This window comes from Pan troglodytes, chromosome 9, assembly GCF_028858775.2.
Source record: "Pan troglodytes isolate AG18354 chromosome 9, NHGRI_mPanTro3-v2.0_pri, whole genome shotgun sequence".
Classification (NCBI taxonomy): Eukaryota; Metazoa; Chordata; class Mammalia; order Primates; family Hominidae; genus Pan; species Pan troglodytes.
Genome location: NC_072407.2, coordinates 108154820 through 108175811, shown reverse-complemented (window position 1 = coordinate 108175811; position 20992 = coordinate 108154820). Strand labels below are relative to the sequence as shown.

The following is a 20992-nucleotide window of genomic DNA, read 5'->3' as shown; positions in this document are numbered from 1 at the left end:
GTTCCTCTTCTCAAAGAATATCTTTGTGGTATTCTCTGTATTTCCCGAATTTGAATGTTGGCCTGTCTTGCTAGATTGGGGAGCAGAGGCCTCAGAAATACCACCACACATCTACAACCATCTGATCTTTGACAAACCTGACTAAAACAAGAAATGGGGAATTACCTATTTAATAAATGGTGTTGGGAAAACTGGCTAGCCATATGCAGAAAATTGAAACTGGACACCTTCCTTACACCTTACACAAAAATTAATGAAGATGGATTAAAGACTCTCACATAAGACCTAAAAGCATAAAAACACTAGAAGAAAACCTAGGCAATACCATTCAGGACATAGGCATAGGCAAAGACTTCATGATTAAAACACCAAAAGCAATGGCAACAAAAGCCAAAATAGACAAATGGGATCTGATTAAACTAAAGAGCTTCTACACAGTAAAAGAAACTATCATCAGAGTGAACAGGCAACCTACAGAATGGGAGAAAATTTTTGCAATCTATCCATCTGACAAAGGGCTAATATCCAGAATCTACAAAAAACTACAACAAATTTACAAGAAAAAAAAAAAACAAAAAAACCCATCAAAAAGGGGGCAAAGAATATGAACAGACATTTCTCAAAAAAGGATATTTATGCAGCCAACAAAAATGAAAAGAAAAAAGCTCATCACTGGTCATTAGAGAAATGCAAATCAAAACCACAATGAGATACCAACTCAAACCAGTTAGAATGGCGATCATTAAAAAGTCAGGAAACAACAGATGCTGGAGAGGATGTAGAGAAATAGGAATGCTTTTACACTGTTGGTGGGAGTGTAAATTAGTTCAACCATTGTGGAAGACAGTGTGGCAAGTCCTCAAAGATCTAGAACCAGAAATACCATTTGACCCAGCATTCCCATTACTGGGTATATACCCAAAGGATTATAAATCATTCTACTATAAAGACACATGCACATTTATGTTTATTGTGGCACTGTTCACAATAGCAAAGACTTAGAACCAACCCAAATGCCCATCAATAATAGACTGGATAAAGAATGTGTGGCAAATATACACCATGGAATACTATGCAGCCATAAAAAAGGATGAGTTCATGTCCTTTGCAGGGACATGGATGAAGCTGGAAACCATCATTCTCAGCAAACTAACACAAGAACAGAAAACCAAACACCACATGTTCTCACTCATAAGTGAGAGTTGAATAATGAGAACACATGGACACAGGGAGGGGAACATCACACACCAGGGCCTGTTGTGAGGTGGGGGGCTAGGGGAGGGATAGCATTAGGAGAAATACCTAATGTAGATGACGGGTCAATAGGTGCAGCAAACCACCACAGCACGTGTACACCTATGTAACAAACCTGCACATTCTGCACATGTATCCCAGCACTTAAACTATAATAATTTAAAAAAAGTATTTTCTTGATATTTAATTCCTTTTTTGTTTTACTTGGGTATCTTTATACAAGTAAATTGGGTTATTTCTGTGGTTTACGGTAATAAACCACAGAATTAGATTACAGAATTAGGTAATTGTGTAATAAATTGGTATTTAATAATACCAATTAAATTATTAATTGGTATTAATTATTAATTAGGTAATACCAATTAAATTATTAAATTAATAATTTAATAATAAATTAGGTAATTGCTAATAAATCACAAAATTAGGTAATTGTGATTGTTAGCATATACTTAGACATTGGAATTTTAGAAATCCCATACAATTTTGGAATATATATTAGTATTATTCATGAAAATATTACCTAAAGAAGATTGAACATCATTTTGGCCATCTCATATGCCTAAAAATGTCAAATAATCCTGTTTACCTCTTTTCTGGATGTTTTCAGGGGCCCTCTGATCCATCAAGAAACACAGGCATTAGGAAAGACAATTTTGAAGTGAAGTTTGATTTTGGAATTTCAGATTACCATAAATTACTTTGCCAAAATGACTCAGAAATGTTAAAGCAAAAACCTTTTATAATCTTTTAAAAAAATTAAAAAATGCATTCTACTGTTTTTACACACCTTGAATGTAAAACTGTTTCTAATAGTCTTAATTGCATGTTACCATTACAATCTTAGCAATTTTAACTTTAACATAAAACCTGGTAAGTTATGTTTCCATAAGGTTTGACTGTTTCCAGCATAGCTAGGGCCTAGCCAACTCCACATGGCCCCAGCCGTTACCTAGCTGAAAGGCAGGCAAGTTAAACAATTCACAAAAGCAAAAGAAGCAGTTTATGACCTTAAGGTATTTAGCAAACCTAATATTTGAACATAATTTAGAACACATATTTACATTTTGAAGACAATTGTATTTTACCAATAATCTTTAAAACTGTCTCTATTTCCCAAAGACTGCTAAAGTCACGTGAACTAAAACATATTACACATTCTACTTTTCTGACAAAATGTTTGATTAACCAGTTTACACAAAGAGGCCAGACACTGGTAAAAAATTCATATCCTTTTGCTGGCATGCCAGGTTTCTGGGTTCTCTCTCCCTGAGCAGCCCTGGCAACCATGCTTGACTGTATGCAAACAAACATATTACCATGAATTAAGAATATTCGAGGATATATTACAAATTTTGGAGAAATTAAGCAGAAATACGTCTTAAGTTCTATTTGTAAGAGTATACTCAACACCTTTAAAACATCAGGAAGCCTCAAGTCCAAAAAGTTAGTTTAAGGATAAAAAGCTGGTGTGTTCATTAATTCCTGAAGCCCAACAAAGGTAGCTTAGGAGTTCCAGATAAATGGAATGAATGATGACTTGCTAGAAATGCATAGGAAACAAAATAACTATTCACAGAACCAAATAAAAGCCTTCTACTAGAAACTAAAAAGCATCATGGTTTTTTATATATGGATACACAAGCAAAGCCAGAGGGGAATAAACGTTGAAGTAATGAAAACTAGAAACAAAAACAGATAAACAGGAAACCAACCCTAAATTTTTCTGCTCAATTTACCCTGGAAGCTACAGTGTTATCTAGGGCCCCCAAAACCCCACATATTAAATATTTTATTCCTGATACACAATTCAATATCCTCAAGTTCACCAATATCATTATACATTCCGTACAATCAAGAAATTCACCTTAGGGCACATGACTAATAAATACTTTAGCACTATCCACTCAAAACAGTAAACATAGTGTGAAGCAATGCAAGCCATGTATGTGAAATTTGGCTCCACACTAAATCCAGCTTTATGCCTAACTATATTGCAAAGAGAATTGCCAAACAGCTGATGCATTTTTACAATAGTTGTTACTTTAATCAGTATTAAGAGCTTTAACTATGAAAATGTTAATTAGCCAATTATTTCCAATTCTTATCAGATTTTAAAGAATATTTTATTAAACTTTTTCCACATCTTTCTCCCCTGCTTAATGACTCCTTACTACACTGTTTCATAATGACCTTTTCAAATCTGTAATTTGAACTTTTAGATAACTTTTGAATTATACAGTTATTTTTTTCCACTCAAAACTAACCCTTTGTGGCACATTTTGTATGCAGAATTACATGTTAACTATAATTTTATCTGTAGTAACTTAAAACTTTCGTGAGATCCTAAAAAGCAAGAAATCCTGAACTATCAGATATGGTTATTTATAGATAAGAATGATTCCACAATTTTCAAAACATATTTCCCCTATCACAACCCTTTCTTAATTGGAAATTACCCAGATATTAAATAAGTATCAAAAATAACTAAGATTTTAATTTACACAAAAGTTTACCTAAAACATTTATCCCATTCACTTAACTTTTAACAAGGGAGACATAAGACATCAATCAACATATGTAAAATGATCACTGGTTTAGTCTGGAAAGGAGGGACAACTTGAGGTGAGGAGGGGGGTTGGGGGCTTCGGATCACACGTGGGAGACAAATGGTTACATTCTTTTGAGTTTCTGATTAACCTTTCCAAAGGAAGCAATCAGATATGCATTTATCTCAGTGAGACTTTGAATAGAATGGGAAGCAGGCTCGCCCCAAACAGCTCCCAGCTTTAACACTGGCACTTAAACATACCTAACAAAGATAGACAAAAAATACAAACTGAAGCTGAAAGGTTCCCTTGTCCCCCTCACAGGGCGTGCAATGGCGCTGTGGCTCACTTCCTCAGTGCCCCGCTCCTCAAACCTCTAGGGAAGCATACAGATTCCCCCTCCCCCTCCACGGCAATGTCTAGGGGTAAATGTTTACAGCTGAAGCACCAGTAGGCATGTGTTACAGGGTGCTCTTTTGAGTTTGCCGTCTACAGGTGGCTTGTGTTAACCAGCTCAATTAGACCCCCTTCCTTATCACAAGGACAGAGGGATTTCTGTATCCCAGGGTTTCTTACCTTGGTGTACCAGGAGAATTGGAGCACACACGGGCTTAGAGAATGAGTACAAGGTCTTATTGAGTAGAAGTAACTCTTAGCAGATGGGGGAGCCAGAAGGGAGATGGTTTTCCCCTGGAAAACTTCGCGTCATTCCACCAGTCTACGGCCTGGCCTGTCGACCTGCTAGTGCCTGTTGGCGTGCTCTTCTGCCAGTGTGCCCTCGATGACCAGTGGCTTGTATCTTCCTCTGCCGACGTGTTCCTCACAATGCTCAGCCGCTTTTTGTGTCTACCTGCTGGGGGTAGGGGTTGGCGGGGGGAGGGCGGGGGGGGGGGGGGGCCTCGGGTTTTTATAGGCCCAAGATGGGGGCGTGGCAGGCCAGGGTGGTCTTGGGAAATGCAACATTTGGGCAGGAAATACCTGTCCTCACCTAGGTCCGTCGGGGTGAAGCCCGAGCCAGGAACCCACCTTTCTCTACCCAGCACTTCCCTTCCCCGTTTCCATATCATTTAAAGGGACCATGTTCTTCCCTTCCCAGCACTCTCCTACCAAGACAAAATGTATGCTGACAATCCTGAAGGCCTTTCTATTTTTATTCTACCAATACTTTTAAAGCTAGCTTGTTTACTACAGTTATACTTAGGCCATGTGAACCTGAAAATTGTTTAGACTTATTTACTTAATTTATGAGTGCTGTTTTACTTATAAGCCAATTTGGTAGACAAAACATATAACAGTAAGTGTACATACAAATAAATGCATCTAGACATGTATACATATAAACAAAGATCCAATTGCTTGGAACCTTAGCCATGAGAAAGCAATACAAGCTTGATGGTTTTGCTTTGTCCCAATAGATAACCCAAGGAAGGCTGTGAACCAAAATTTGAGGTAAAGCAGTCTCCATGGCAGTTAGATTTTTAAAGGCTAAACCTCCCCAGACTCCAAGGAGCACTGAGGCCAAACAGTACCAAAGCAGGGTGTCACACATTAACTAGGCGCCCTGCTTACAACAGCAGCACAAAAGCCTGGATACATGCAATGCCATCCCACTTTCCCATTAGACAGTAAGTTTCAGATTCTAAACAATTTTGGGGCCAAGCAGCATTGCACCTGTGATAGAAAATTCTAAGGAGGGCTTAATACTAGAACTCAGAACCTCTGCCAAGGGCATCCCCTTTGGGTAGGTTGAGGTCCACAGGACCCGCAGAGCATCCTCCTGTGGGGTCCAATCTTAGAGTTCCAGCCGTCTCTGGGCTTACTTAAGTGGGCACCAGTGCCACTTTGCATGCGTTCCCTCCAAAGCCTGCTACGAGCTTTCCTTTGGTACCTGAGTGTAATCCCCAACTTCTAGCATCCTTATAATTGATAAGGACATGCTTTCCCATGGTTCCCATTAACTTTAATGATAAGAACTGGAGGTTGGGTGGGTTTCCTTTGCCCTTAGCCAGTTGAATAGGAGAAGGAAAGAATTTGTGAGAAAAGAAGGTTTAAGTAGCCTGAAACATGTGCGAGTTTGCTCCAACCTGCGATGCAGGTAGGGATCAGGGACCACACACAGAAGAGATTTAAAAAAAAAAAAAAAAAAAAGTCCTTCCCCCTGCAGGGCAGGGCAATTATTCCTATTCATTTCTAGGCCTTCAGGCAGTACTGGGGAGTGACTCCAGCCAACTGCCCTCAATTTCCAAGCGCACTACTAGGAAACAACTGCTGAAAGACTGAAAAGGAAAGAAAGGAAAAAAGTGAAAAAGACCCAGGTTTCTTAAATCTGGGTGGTGATGGTCAGGCTTCTCCACATGAAAACCCTTCAGTTTCACTGGCCATGGCCAGAAACCTGCAGTTACATCCATGTTTAGGTACTACCCACCAAGGGTCCCTGCTTGGGAAGGAAAAGAGATTCCATGTAAGGAGCAGAAAGGAAAAGGAGGAAGGAGAAGAATAAATCCCAAACTTTGGGCTTCCCTCTTCCTCCTGGCTGGATTACTAAAATATGTTAATAGTGGAAGGGTGTCCAGTTCCTTGGCATCTTGAACAAAGAATTGGACAAAACACATAAAGCAAGAAAGGAATGAAGTGATTAATTGAAAATGAAGGTACACTCCACAGTGTGGGAGTGGGCCTGAGCATAGGGGCTCAACCGCTCCATTACAAAATCTGGGGGAGTTTAAATACCCCCTAAGAGGATCCCATTAGTTACTTGGGGTACACCCTATGTAAAAGCAGAGGATGAAGTAAAGTTACAAAGTCATTTACTTGGCCTACGCCCTATGGAGAGGATATTTCCTGTCTTAGCTGAAGTGTGAATTGGCCTTATGTTCCCTGCCTCCAGACCCTATTTTCCTGCCTCATCTAGACATACTAGATACACAAATATATACCATTGTGTTCCAATTGCCTACAGCACTTAGCACAGTCACATGCTATACAAGTTTATAGCCTAGGAGCAATAGGCTATACCATATAGCCTAGGTGTGTCATGGGCTATAGCACCTGGGTTTGTGTAAGTACACGCTATGCTGTTAGCACAATAACAAAACTGCCTAACAACACATTTCTCAGGATGTATCCCCACTGCAAAGCAACATGTGATTGTATTTCATAGGGCTATTGTCAGAATTAACTGAGATAATTTACATAAAGCTTTCAGAAGAATATCTGGCACTTGGTTTTCATTCTGTAAGGTTTTATAGTTGTTATCATTAGTATTATTACCAAGAAGTCTTACAGAGGGTGAAACAGAAAATCAGACCGGAGCTCAAATAATAAATATAAACCATTGATAGAAATCTATTGTATGTGCTTCCAGCTGTATTTTATTCCTATTTATTTCTGACACCAGGGCCTTAATGGGTCAAACAGTTCCTGAAAACTTTGGCAAGTCATTTCGAAAGAATCTGCATGGGCTTTTCAAAAGACACCTTTTGGTTGTCTTCTGTCAACTTGGAAGTTGGCTGTTTCTGTCTGAAAGTGGCTATGTGCACGGCTCTGTGTAAAAAGTAAAGTTGAGGTTCTTCTTCAAAGACTTTCCTCCCCATCTAATTAGGAATAAATAGTAACTTCTCTTAGAAGCAAAATTTATTCAAAGACCTGTGCTAACATTCTTAAATATCCGCTAGCCGTAATCAAGAAATCAATATACTTTATGTTCTTAGCTCCCACAATTTAGCCTAAACATTTGCCCTGGCATGCCTATACTGGTCCAAGCAGGCATTAGGTCATAGCCTGCTCCTCTTCCTTATTTGAAGGCATTTTTACCTTTCTCAGCATTCCACAAGTTACTTCCTCCTTCCTTAGTTCTCCTCTGCCTTTGCCTCTTTTAAAACGTTCTAAGTTGCTAGCCAATCAGGACAAATACAGAATGTGAGGTCCCGTTCCAGCCAATGGAAACCGGACACAGCAGTAGGGTGGACACGTCAGGTTATAAATCACCCTGTCTCCTTTGTTCAGTGTACTCTTGTGGCAAAACTGCTGACGAGTGTGCCGTTTCTGCAGAAAGTATAAAAATGGCCTTGCTGAGGAAATTAAATTTATGTTCAAGTGCTATTTCTTTATGGCATTGGGGAAGAAGCATTTCAAACATCTGCATACAGAGGAATGGGATGGGAGACAAGTGTATGGATTCCCTGCCTCATGCTCCTCTGAACCTAGAAAGTTTGAGACAGGTCTCAGTTAATTTAGAAAGTTTATTTTGCCAAGGTTGAGGATGTGCCCGTGAGATAGCCTCAGGAGGTCCTGACAATGTGTCCAAGGTGGTGAAGGCACAGCTTGGTTTTGCACATTTTAGGGAGACATGAGATATCAATCCATATACATAAGAAGTACATTGGTTCCGTCTGGGAAGGAGGGACAACTTACAGCAAAGGCAGGAAAACTCAGAGCTGGTAGGGAGCTTCCAGATAACACATAGGTGAGACACAAATGGTTGCATTCTTTTGATTTCTGGTTAGCCTTTCCAAAGGAGGCAATTAGATATGCATCTGTCTCAGCAGAGGGATAACTTTGATTAGAATGGGAGGCAGGTTTGCCTTAAGCAGTTTCCAGCTTGAGTTTTCCTTAGTAATTTTGGGAGCCCAAGATATTTTCCTTTCACACTCCCAAACAGCCCTCTAGTCACAAACTTTTTGTAGAGCTCAGAAGTGTCTGTTACCTCAAAGATCATAAAGTGTTTAAGGTTAAAAATTATCAACTCCTTCTTCTTGAATACAGAGACAGGACTCCCAGACTCGGGCAAGAATAGAACTTGACCAAATTCCACACTTATTGATAACTACAAACAGATTCCCTAACGTTAAACAAAAATTATAGGAGTCCATTGTTTTGGACTAAACTCCTGCACTAGACCCCAACAGATGAGACTAAAATAAAAATAGAGTCATTCATGCTAAAGTTTCAGTCACAAACTGAAACTAAATTGTTATCTGACCTTCCAAGACATCATGAGAGAGAACAGCCAATTTCCAAACAGGTCATTTTCAATCCTCAATCAGCAAGATATTGGAGTTCTCTCTGTTTTAATCCTTACAACAAAAAGTAGCCTGAGGTAACCTGATGCTAACCGATAAGTTATCCTTCCATTTTTCTGTCTCCCTGTCCTCACATGATCAAGCCAGTTTTTCTCTTTTGCTTTTGCTTTCTTCAGCCTTTTCTGTCTGTAACACTAATGCTGTCTGCTCAACTCATTGGAACATTTATTTTTATTTTACACGATGAAGTTGTCAACCTAAAAGGAATAGACTAAGAAACAAAATGTAATTTAAAAAGTTTGTTTGAGCCAAAGTGAAGACAGCTGTTCAAATAGCCTCGGGGAGTGTTATGGCAGCCTTTATTACAAACAGGTTTTTAAAGCAAAGGGAACAAGGAGTGGGCTGATACAAAGTTGTTTGACAGGAATTACCATTGGCTTACAGAAATAACATTAGCCAGTGATTGGCTATACACTGTTGAACTATAAGGGTATAGTTATGGTGCCCAGCGTATAGCATTTTATGGCTTCTTGATATCAGTTAGTCTAAAGCCCACATACCCTCAGGAGATTATTATTTAGCTCAAGGAGGAGTGACAGAACTGCTGTTTCATTCCAGTGCCTCTCTAGGCCTAATAATTTAAAGGTGATCTCATTTTTCAGATAAAAAGCTTCTTTTCTTCTTTTTAAAATAAAAAAAAAATGTTGCCCAAATCTAGAATTGCAAATAAAGCCAATTAAGATCCATAGTAGTCAGGGTTCTCTAGGGGGACAGAACTAATAGGATAGATGTATATATGAAGCGGAATTTATTAGGGAGTACTAACTCACACAATCTCAAGGTGAGGTCCCACAATAGGTCATCTGCAAGCTGAAGAGCAAGGATGTCAGTCCGAGTCCCAGAACCTCAAAAGTAGGGAAGCCGATGGTGGAGCCTTCAGTCTGTAGTTGAAGGTCCAAGAGTCCCAATGCTGGAAGAACTTGGAGTCCAATACTTGAGGGAAGGAAGCATCCAGCACAGGAGAAAGATGTAGGCTGGAAGACTCAGCCAGTCTAGTCCTTCTATGTTCCTCTGCCAGCTTTCATCCTAGCCACACTGGCAGCTGATTAGATGGTACCCACCCAGAGTGAGGGTGGGCCTGCGTCTCACAGTCCACTGACTCAAATGTTAATTTCCTTCGGCAACACCCTCACAGACACACCCAGGAACAATACTTTACATCCTTCGATCCAATCAAGTTGACATTGAATATTAACCATCACAAGATCTTTAAACTAAATTGTTGTAATCTTGTCATTTGACCCTAATATCCAAAAATTTACAAAGCTTTTTAGAAAGAGGTGGGATAATATTCTTCTCTGTAAGAGTCTATCAACTTCCCTTCCCACATTCAACAAGGATAGGTGACAGTGGCCTCACGTTTATGCTCTGGTTTCCATTCACTATCAGCAAAGCTGCAGAATAAATTAAACAGAATGAAAATTGTTTCTAGGGCCAACACTCAAGCAAAATGTTTTCAGTAAGCTCCCTTTAGCGTAATGTTTACCCAATACCCAGACACTAATTATACCATTTCTGGAACATTTCTGAATCAGTGGCTATCAATAGAAAAAAAGAATTATTTTGTTACATTTGTGTTGAAAATTTCTCAGTAAGTATACCCTTGCTGGAGGCTTTTGAGTCACTTGGTTGAATTCATCTTCAAAAATACTTTGTGAAGTGGTTTGCTAGTGTTACAGGAAAGGGGTCCCAATCCAGACCCCAAGAGAGGGTTCTTGGATCTTGAGTAAGAAAGAATTCAGGGCGAGTCCACAGATTAAAGTGAAAGCAAGTCTGTTAGGAAAGTGAAGGGATAAAAGAATGGCTACTCCATAGACAGAGCAGTACCGAGGGCTGCTGGTTACCCTTTTTATGGCTATTTCTTGATGATATGCTAAACAAGGGGTGGATTATTCATGCCTTTCCTTTTCAGACCATATAGGGTAACTTCCTGATGTTGCCATGGCATTTGTAAACTGTCATGGCGCTGGTGGGAGTGTAGCAGTGAGGACCACCAGAGGTCACTCTCATTGCCATCTTGGTTTTGGCAGGTTTTAACTGGCTTCTTTACTGCAACCTGTTTTATCAGCAAGGTCTTTATGATCTGTATCTTGTCTTGATCTCCTGTCTTATCCTGTGACTTAGAAAACCTTAACGATCTGGGAATGCAGTCCAGTAGGTCTCAGTCTCATTTTACCCAGCTCCTATTTAAGATGGAGCTGCTCTTGTTCCAATGCCTCTGACACTAGGATCTTCACTTTACATGGAAGGAATGGAAAGAGCCCAGCAATTCTCTTAAAGTTGCACTGCAGTACTTAGCAGAAAAAGTATTAAAATCCAAGGCTTCCTCCCTTTGTAACCATAATAGGTTTGTTGCTTGATGCACACAGCAAGTCAATACAGTGAGACACTGGGTTGCAACAGAAAAAGAGGTTTAATTGTAGGGTCACCAAATGAAGAGATGGGAGGAAACCTCAAATCCATCTCCCTGAGAAATGTATAATTAGAGTTTATAAACAGTTTGGAGTTGGCCGAAGTGTGAAGGTCATTGATTAGTTGAAGAGTGCAGGGTGACGTATGGGACAAGGACAGGAAAAAGCAGCATTTTCATGCTGATCGCATTCATCTGTGGGGGTCTTCAAACTGGTTGCTGAAATTTAGGGTCTGAGAAACATCTTAAATGGTCCTTAAACAAAAGCCTTATGATTCTAAGGTCAGACAGAGGTCCTGTCTGTAGGAACAATGGGAATGCAAATCAATTCCTAAACAGTCTTACACCCCCATTATCAGAAATCCTATCTATAGGAACAATGAGGTTGCAGATGGGCAGTATCTAGTGGTGTGTGACATTCAGCAACAAGGAAGTGAGCCAAAGTGTATCCTGACTGATGCTTAATTATAGGTATTAATATCTTTTCTGGCCAGGACCTGGCATGCAATTATTTTCAACCCTGTGGGAATGGTTTCAACTTTAGTGACTAAACCATGTTGCTTTTCATGTTATTGTACAGTCAGATCTCTTTCTTTCATATGTAGAGCTTACCACATGGTGTTCAATAATTTTCAAGTCTAAAGACCTCTGTGTTTGACATAGAGAGATACCACTAAAAATGGTAACTAAAATGACTACATGAAGCACTAGCCAGAGTTAAAATAATAACATCCCCAAGCTAGCCAGAATTTGTAACACACTCTATGTTGAAAAAAGCAAATGCCTAAAATATCAGGGGCATACATATTCTAAACCAAAGGGAGCAGAAGAAACTGGAGTCCCATTCTACAGACATTTATTTTACATGCATTATGTGTCAGATACATTGCTAGGAGGATAATGTAGAATGGATGGAACATGATTCCTGTTCCCAGGCGGTTTGCTTGTATTGTAGGAAGATGGGCACATAATAAATGATTTTATGACATAGAAGTAGTCAGGCTGGGTACAGTGGCTCATGCCTGTAATCCCAGCACTTTGGTAGGCCGAGGTGGGTGGATCACCTGAGGTCAGGAGTTCAACACCAGCCTGGCCAACATGGTGAAACCCCATCTCTACTAAAAATACAAAATTAACTGGGCATGGTGGTGGGGGCCTGTAATCCCAGCTACTCGGGAGGCTGAGGCACAAGAATCGCTTGAACCTGGGAGGCAGAGGTTGCAGTGAGCTGAGATCATCATGCCACTGCACTCCAGCCTGGGCTACAGAGCGAGACTCTGTCTCAAAAAAAAAAAAAAAAAAGAAAAAAGAAAAGAAGTCAGACAGAAGTATGAAAAGGTTACCATGAAAACACAGAGGCAGAGCCCCTACCCAGAATGAGGAAATCATAAAAGGCTTTAGGAAAGAGGAAACAAGTGAACTAAGGTTTGAAACATGATTTGGAGTTAGTTAGTTGAGGAAAATAGGACAAAGAGTTAAAGGGGGAGAGGGTCAAGGAGAGGGGCCTATGCAGCTAACATTATTAGCAAAGACATAAAACTAAAATGGATGTGAGAAAACATGAGCAATTTTATGTTATTGAAAGATAAAGTGCTTAATAGGGGATGGCTGGAAGCAGGACCTAAGACATAGGCAGAAGTCACTGTCATAGACAGCCATTAAAGATACAGATTTTAGGCCAGGCGTGTTGGCTCATGCCTATAATCCCAGACCTTTGGGAGGTCGAGGTGAGTGGATCACTAGAGGCCAGGCATTCAAGACCAGCCTGGCCAACATGGTGAAACCCCATCTCTACTAAAAATACAAAAATTAGCCTAGCATGGTGGGTCATGCTTGTAATCACAGCTACTAAGCGGGCTGAGACACCAGAATCGCTTGAACCTAGGAGGCAGAGGTTGCAGTGTGCTGATATCATGCCACTGCTCTCCAGCCTGGAGAGTGAGACCCTGTCTCAAAAAAAAAAAAAAAATACAGATTTTAGCCAATGGGTAGTAAGCAATAAAATTTAGAAAGGTGCAAAAATTCAAGGCAGATGAAAATCAAAATTAAAAACAACATATAACATTCTGTAGAATCATACAAGTGAAAATGGAAATATTGAGAAACTAGTGAAACAATTCTTAAACAATTAAGAATATCAGTAAAACAAAACATATTAGGAAGGAAACTCCCACTGTTAGATAAATGAGATAAAATTAGGGTATTTATCTTCATAGGAGAAAAATGTGTGCTTAAGTGCTAATATGATTTGTCTCACCAAGAGCCATTTGAAGATTCTTCTTAGAAAATGTTTTCACAGAACATTTTACTATTCCAGGAAATCAGAATATTTCACCCCAAAATATACTTCTTTGACATAGTGTGAGATGGCTTCTCAGACAGCCAGCTAACACAAATGGCCCTGCAAAGCTGTCTTTTATGGGGAAGATTTGCATCTGTAGAGAATCTTCATTGATGCAGCCAGGTTTTCTCTGAGGCTGTGCTTTGTCCAGATCTAGGAAAGATTAACTGACACTCTGACACCCTAAAGGTCTAAAAGAAACATTTACCATTCATTCTCTCTGAGGGCTCCTACCTATGGGATTTCACCTACATATAAGGCCACTTTCATAGGTAGGCCTCACCTTCTCCCCCTTTCATAACCTGTCTTGCCACTAAAACATGATTTACCACCTGGTTTTGGCCATGCTCCAAGCCCCTGTTCTTTCTGTAGCCTCAAGATGATATGGAAGCTTCTGCACCCCATTGAGGGGTTGAGTAATCACTCTGTGAGTCTTCCCCATATACATGTGAATAAATTTGTGTGCCACTTCTCCTATTAACCTGTCTTTTATCAGTTGATTTTTCAGCAATCCTTCAGAGGGTGAAGGGTAAGTTTTCCCTTGGTCCCTAAACTATGAAGCACACAAACTGCCAAGACCCTTTCTATCCACCCTTTGTGATAGGTCAAATATACTTCTTTATTAATTCCCAATAATTTAATAAGTTAATTCTCATTAGTAAAGTAAAATAGCATAGAGGTAAAAATTTAGATTTCAGGGTTTTTTAAATATATGTTTGTTTTTTCCCCTTGCAAGTGGATGTCATTTTATGAATAGTGTTATTGCCCAGAGGGTTCTTCCTGCCTACTGCACAGAAAAGCCAATACACTGAGACAATGGTGTTGCAATGGAGAAAGCATTTGATTATCACAAGGCAGCTGAGCAGCAGGACAAAAGATATTTCTCAAATCTGCCTCTCTAAGGACTTGGAGGCTAGGATTTTTAAGGATAATTTGCCAGGCAAGGGACTAGAGAATTGGTGCTGCCAATTGGTTGGGGATGAAATTATAGGACTGTTGAAACTGTCTTCATGAGCTAAGTCGGCTCTTTGAAAGGAGGGAGTCACAAGAATCAGAGTGGCTGCCTATAAACCCTGAAGCCACATTGCTACCAGGCTGCTTGCAGCCAAGGCTGAGTCTAAGAGGGTAAATAGTCTGTCCTGTTTATGCCCAATGTAGGACTCTTTTCATTAGCAACTTTGACTCAGGATCTCTTTATCAACATGGCCAAAACTTTCTCTGAAAGGTGTCACAAACTGAGACCTTTCCTACCCAATTTTTTTCTCTCTCTCTCTTTTCATAGATTTCAGACCTGGATCATGGCCTGAAGGCTCTCTCTGCCTACTTTTCCTCCTTCCCACTTTATCTTTCAAAGGAGTTTCCACAATAAATCCCCTGCATATCTAATCCCACATAAGTATCTGTTTATCTGAAGGATGTGAATAAGAATTGATTTTGTTAGCATAATAAACCACCAATATTATACCCTGATTAGGGCAAGGAGGAGAAAGACTTGTTTGCCTTCTAGATATTTTATTTTGAAAAGTATAGAGGGCATAGCTTCACACAGTGCTTACAAATGTGAGATGGCCTCTTCAAGGGCCTGGAAGGCTAGAAGAGATCAAAGGGATAAAAGTAAGGAGGGGAAGGATGTTGATATGGTTAGGCTTTGTGTCCCCACCCAAATTTTATCTTGAATTGCAAATCCCAGGTGCTGAGGGAGCGAACTAGTGGGAGGTGATTGGATCATGGGGGTGATTTCCCCCATGCTGTTCTCATGATAGTGAGTGAGTTCTCACAAGATCTGATGGTTTTATAAGTATTTGGAAGTTCTTCCTTTGCTCACTCTTCTCTTTCACCTGCCACCATGTAAGATGTACCAACTTCCCCTTCTGCCATCATTGTAAGTTTCCTGAGGCCTCCCCAGCCATACTGAACTGTGAGTCAATTAAGCCACTTTCCTTTATAAATGACCAGTCTCAGTTGTTTATTTATAGCAGTGTGAGAACCAACTAATACTGGAAATTTCTACCATAGAGAGTGGGGTACTGCTAGAAAGATACCAAAAAATGTGGAAGCGACTTTGGAACTGGCTAACAGGTAGAGGTTGGAACAGTTTGGAGGGCTCAGAAGAAGACAGGATGATGTGGGAAAGTTTTGAACTTCCTAGAGACTTGTCGAATGATTTTGACCAAAATGCTGATAATTGCGTGGACAATGAAGTCCAGGCTGAGGTGGTCTCAAATGGAGATGAGGAACTTCTTGTGAGTGGGAGCAGAGGTCCCTCTTGCTATGCTTTAGCAAAGAGGCTGAAGGTCTTTTGTCCTGCCCTAGAGATCTCTGGAACTTTGAACTTGAGAGAGATCATCTGAAATTTAAACTTAAGTTTAAAAGGGAAGCAGAGCATAAAAGGTTGAAAAATTTGCAGCCTGATGATGCGATAGAAAAGAAAAAGCCATGTCCTGGGGAGAAATTCAAGCCAGTTGTATAAATTTGCATAACTAATGAGGAGCCAAATGTTAATCGCCAAGATAATATGGAAAATGTCTCCAGGGCATGTCAGAAACCTTTGCGGCAGCCCCTCCCATCACAGGCCCAGAGGTTTAGGAGGCAATAAATGGATTAGCAGACCAGGTTCAAGGCCATCCTGCTGTGTGCAGCTTCAGGATTTGGTGCCCTGTCCCAGCCACTCCATCCATGGCTAAAAGGGGCCAATGTACAGCTCAGACCATTGCTTCAGAGGGTGCTAGCCCTAAGCCTTGGCAGCTTCCATGTGGTATTAGTCCAGCAGGTGCACAGAAGACAAAAATTGAGATTTGGGACCCTTGACCTAGATTTCAGAGTATGCATGAAAACACCTGTCCAGGCAGAGGCGTGCTGCAGGGGTGGGGCCCTAATGAAGAACCTCTGCTATAGCAGTGCAGAAGGGAAATGGGAGGTTGGAGCCCCCACAGAGTCCCCACTGGGGCACTGCCTAGTGGAGCTGTGAGAAGAGGATCACTGTCCTCCATACTCCAGAATGGTAGATCCACTGACAGTTTGCACCATGCGCCTGAAAAATATGCCCACCAGCTGTGAAAGCCAACTTGAAAGAACATGAAACATAGAAGACATTCAATAAATAATGAAATCACAATTTTGAAGATTGTATCTTACAATCCGTATTTTCCCGTTTTCTTTCCTGGAATTCACTTAGAATCAAAAAGGAGAACAAGAAACAAAATCATTCACCCAGCTTTTGTGGCAACAGGAAAAAGCTAAAACCCCAAAACACAAAATACTTGTAGCAAGCTGTCAAAAACCATAAAGATAAAGCCAATATGTTAGTGGGAGGAAGTAGAAAAGAAAATCTATAGAGGCAGAGAAAGGATAAGCAAAATAAGCATCCCAAAGGACAGAAAAGCAAAGGAAAGGAGGACAGCCAGAGACGTAAACGCTAGCCTCTTGCTTGTGATGAGAGAGGCAAAATGAAAAATGAAGAGCAGAAGCTTCCCTGTACCCGTTTATTTCTAAGAAGCAGAGAAGGTGAGACTATAGGAAGAACCATATATAAATAAGTCATATTTGTAGGAACCCATATGTTTTACAGACAAAGGTAAAGATAAGACTTTTTATTGTGGAAAAAAACATCTCATAAACCGTATATTTGTTTACTGGGAAGAAGTAAAGGATAAACAGACTTACACATAAAATCATTCAGAAGATTATTTCAACTAACCTGGAACATAGCCCTGGTATGAGCTTCAGGTAAACATATAAAAGTTCACTTTTTTCCAAAAATGAGCAATCAAATAGCAACCAGCACAGAATCTCTATGAACCCACCCTAAAAGAGGAAAGAAAAAGGAGGAAACACAAGAGGACACAAAGCATGAAAAACCAGTCATCATAAGGAAGTTAAAAATTTAAACATATATTTTACAATATATGTTCATATTTATAAGGTATTATCCTAGATAAAGAAGTAAAAAGCTAAGATTTAAGAGCTAAGAGAAATAGTAGAAAAAGCATAGGAAAAGCAAAGAGAAAGGAAGCAATAAAAGATAAAACACAGACTGTCAAAGCTCAGGAAACAGACGGAGGAAAAAAAGAATAAAACCATCACAGAAATAAAGACAAAACTGAGGGAGGCAAAATGAAGTAGACCAATAATTAAAGCAAAGTAGAAGCATACACTATAGAAAGCTAAAAGCAAGCAAAATTAAATTTAAATGAAAAATGTCAAAAAGAATTAGAAGCTCTATGTACACTTAACAGTAAATGGTTGTATGGGGGCCAAGGAAGAGTTTTCTCTGAAGGCTCACTGAAAAATTAACTCACAAAAGGCAGATTAACAGGAGAAAAGGCATACCAACTTATTTAATAAGTATACATGGGACCCTTCAGAATGAAGATGCAAAGATACAAGGGAAATTGTCCATTTTTATGCTTAGGTTCAATCAAATATGGATAGCCATGTAGCAATATGATTGGACAAAAAGGGTGTGATCCAACGATAATAGAATGGGTGGGAAAACCCAGCAAGGCCTCTCTGTCTAGCTGCTTCTCGGTCTCTTTGAGCACATACTCCCTCCTTCTGTGTATGGGCAGGATCTTCTCTGAAATGCGGGTCTTGACCTACAGTCAAGACCTCATATGACGTACAGTCAAATAAATTAGATCAGATAATTTCTTTAAGGACAGTTTTTAGATAGAATATTTTAGATTTTCTGGCTGGCTTTGAGGAAAAGGAGATTCGGTTTCTATGGCATACCTTGGGGAAGAGAGATTCTAGTTTTTATGGCTAGCCTCTGGGGAGAATGGGACTGAGAGACAGGAAGACAGGAAAACATCAGAGAAAATCTTTTGCTTCTGAGGCTGCTGCTGAGGCCTTCATTTGCGAGTACTGTTTTCTGAGCCCCAACAGTTGCAAAAAGCCATCATCCTGTGGTAACAATGAGAAAACACCAAGGAAAGAGGGGAACTATTTTTTTCTTTAAAGTTATTGAGGATCTGTGAAGACAAAGAAGTTAAATAAATTAGCAAAAGGAACAAGACCTTTTTAGGTGAACAAATCTCCGTGGTCACTTTTATCTCCAAGGGCATATTTGAGGAGTAGGGAAGCACGGACAAGTGGAAGAGCAACCTTGTCTCAGCAGCAGACTTGCTAAGACAGGCTGAAACCAACTGAACTTTTACTGGCTGCATGTTGTTTGGCACAGTTGTTTGGAATCTTAAGAAGCTCCAAACACAGGGTTAGCTTTTCCTATACACCAGTTTTTCTCCACAAGACTTTTGCTCAGTAAGTAGTGGCATAGAGGATGTTCTGGAAGACAGAGAAAGATCTTGTAGATTTGCAATTGCTTAGACTCCAGACAAATAGGAAGAAATAATTTTGGAGAATTTCCCAAAATGGATGAAAGACATTAACCATGCATTCAAGTTTGGCAAACTGTAAGCATATCAAATGAAGAAATCCACTCCTAGGTACATCATAGTGAAAATTAAATGTTTAAAAAAAATCATATGAGCAACCAGAGTAAAAAAAGACAATAAGGGACAAGCTAAATAAATTATACTGCATTAAGAAAAAGAAGGGGAAAAAAAGATATTTTTGCTTGAATTGAAACCACTTGGCAGTGAAAGAAGTCTAGCATTACTGATTCCATTTTGCTTCTAGCCTCACAGGCCGGATGTCCTCATTCTTTCCTGGGCATAGGCCAAGCTACCATAGAAGGATCTTAGTTTATAGTTTAACTTTGAAGCAAGCTACCATAGAAAGATCTTAGTTTATAGTTTAACTTTGAAGCAAGAATGCTAGTAGTCCCTCCATAAAACTGACTCTCTCCCTGTTTGGGAACTGAAACCACCTTTGTAAGACTAATGAAAGTCCGCAAGATTAGGATTAAAGGAGGGGTCTGAATTCAGCTAAGTTGTGGGCATAGTTCACCTTTCTATAATTGTTTACTGTGCCAGAGGTCACAAGATTTGTAACTTTCTCAGTTGCTCCTATGGAAAACATCATTAAGATTGGTCACTAAGATTGAAAAAAGAACCTAAGATTGGTCTTTTGAGATGTTTTTCAGACTTCTTTATTCTGATGACTGATTTACTTCGCCTGGATCCAGACTCAGGACTCAACTGGTCCTGTGGCCCCCACCCAGAGGCTGACTCAGCTCACAAGGACTGTTTTTCACAACCCTATGATTTCATCCCCAACCACTCAGCAGCACCCATTCCCTAGTCTCCTGCCAACCAAATTATCCATTCAAAACCCTAGCCTCTGAGTTGTCAAAGAGGCTGATTTGAGTAATAAACTCCATGTTTCACTTTGCTAGCCGTGCATTAATTAAACTCCTTCTTTGCTATAAAAACTTACTGTTCTCTGTGCACTGAATTTTCTGGGTCGTGGACAAGATGAACCCATCAGGCAATTACCGAATATGCATAAATATCTGGAAGGATAAATGCTAGACTGGTGACATTAATAATCTTCATGAGGGTGTGGAAATGTTAGTGAAAAAGGCAAACTCTACAAAATATTTTAAAGAGATTTATTCTGAGCCAATATGAGTGACCATGGCCTGGGGACCATTCTCAGGAGGTCCTAAGAAAGTGTGCCCATGGTTAAAGAAGTCAGTAGAAAGAAATGCTTGAGTTAAGATAAGAGGGGTTGGGAAACCAAGGCTCTTGTTATGTAGAAGAACCCTCCAGGTAGCAAATTTCAGAGAAAATAAACGGTAAATATCTCTTTTCAGGCCTTAAAGGATTCATACTCTCATTTAATCTCTCCTGTGTCAGGGAAAGGGCTTAAAAGGGAAGGAGATTCTTGTAGATACAAATTTCCCCCACAAAACCTGCTTTACAGAACTATTTCAAGAGATGTCAAAGAAATATATTTTGGGGTAAAATATTTTTATTTCCTTCAGGGTCTGCTGTCATGTGTATGCTATACCAGAGTCAGGTTAGAATTTGGAATCTTACTGCTAAAGTGAGTATGTTTTGTCAGTCTTATAATCTCTGTTTTAAGGTTGACACTGGTCAGTCGTGTCTAAACTCCAAAAGGGAAGGTGTTTAACGAGGCATGTCTGACTTCCTTTCCCATCACGGTTGGGAATTCAGCTTTTCAGGTTTCCCTTGGCCCAGAGGAGGTCCATTCGGTTTTTTGTGGGGGGCTTAGGATTTTATTTTTGTTTATAGAAAGCAGAGACTGCATAGATGGGAAACACAATTATGAGGGAGATTTTTGTACATTTTGATTTTAAAACAATAACAATAAAATGTAAATCTAAAAATTAAACACGGTATCCTTTGATCATGTGTAATTTAGTTGCAAGTTTAGAGAAAGGAAGAGTTTATGCAAAGAAAGAGAGCATCTTTCCGTTTCCTTTTCCTTTTCCTTT

General features: G+C 39.8%; 1 long non-coding RNA gene across 4 annotated transcripts in view; it reads right to left on the bottom strand.

The window, feature by feature from the left end:
• LOC107967205 (uncharacterized) overlaps nt 1-4663 on the bottom strand; it is a 609392-nt gene extending 604729 nt beyond the window's left edge. For all 4 annotated transcript variants that reach the window (XR_010147667.1, XR_010147666.1, XR_001707532.3 and 1 more), the window contains exon 1: nt 4377-4663. This is a non-coding gene — a long non-coding RNA (uncharacterized LOC107967205). The remainder of the gene's footprint in view (nt 1-4376) is intronic.
• Nucleotides 4664-20992: the final 16329 nt, after the last annotated feature.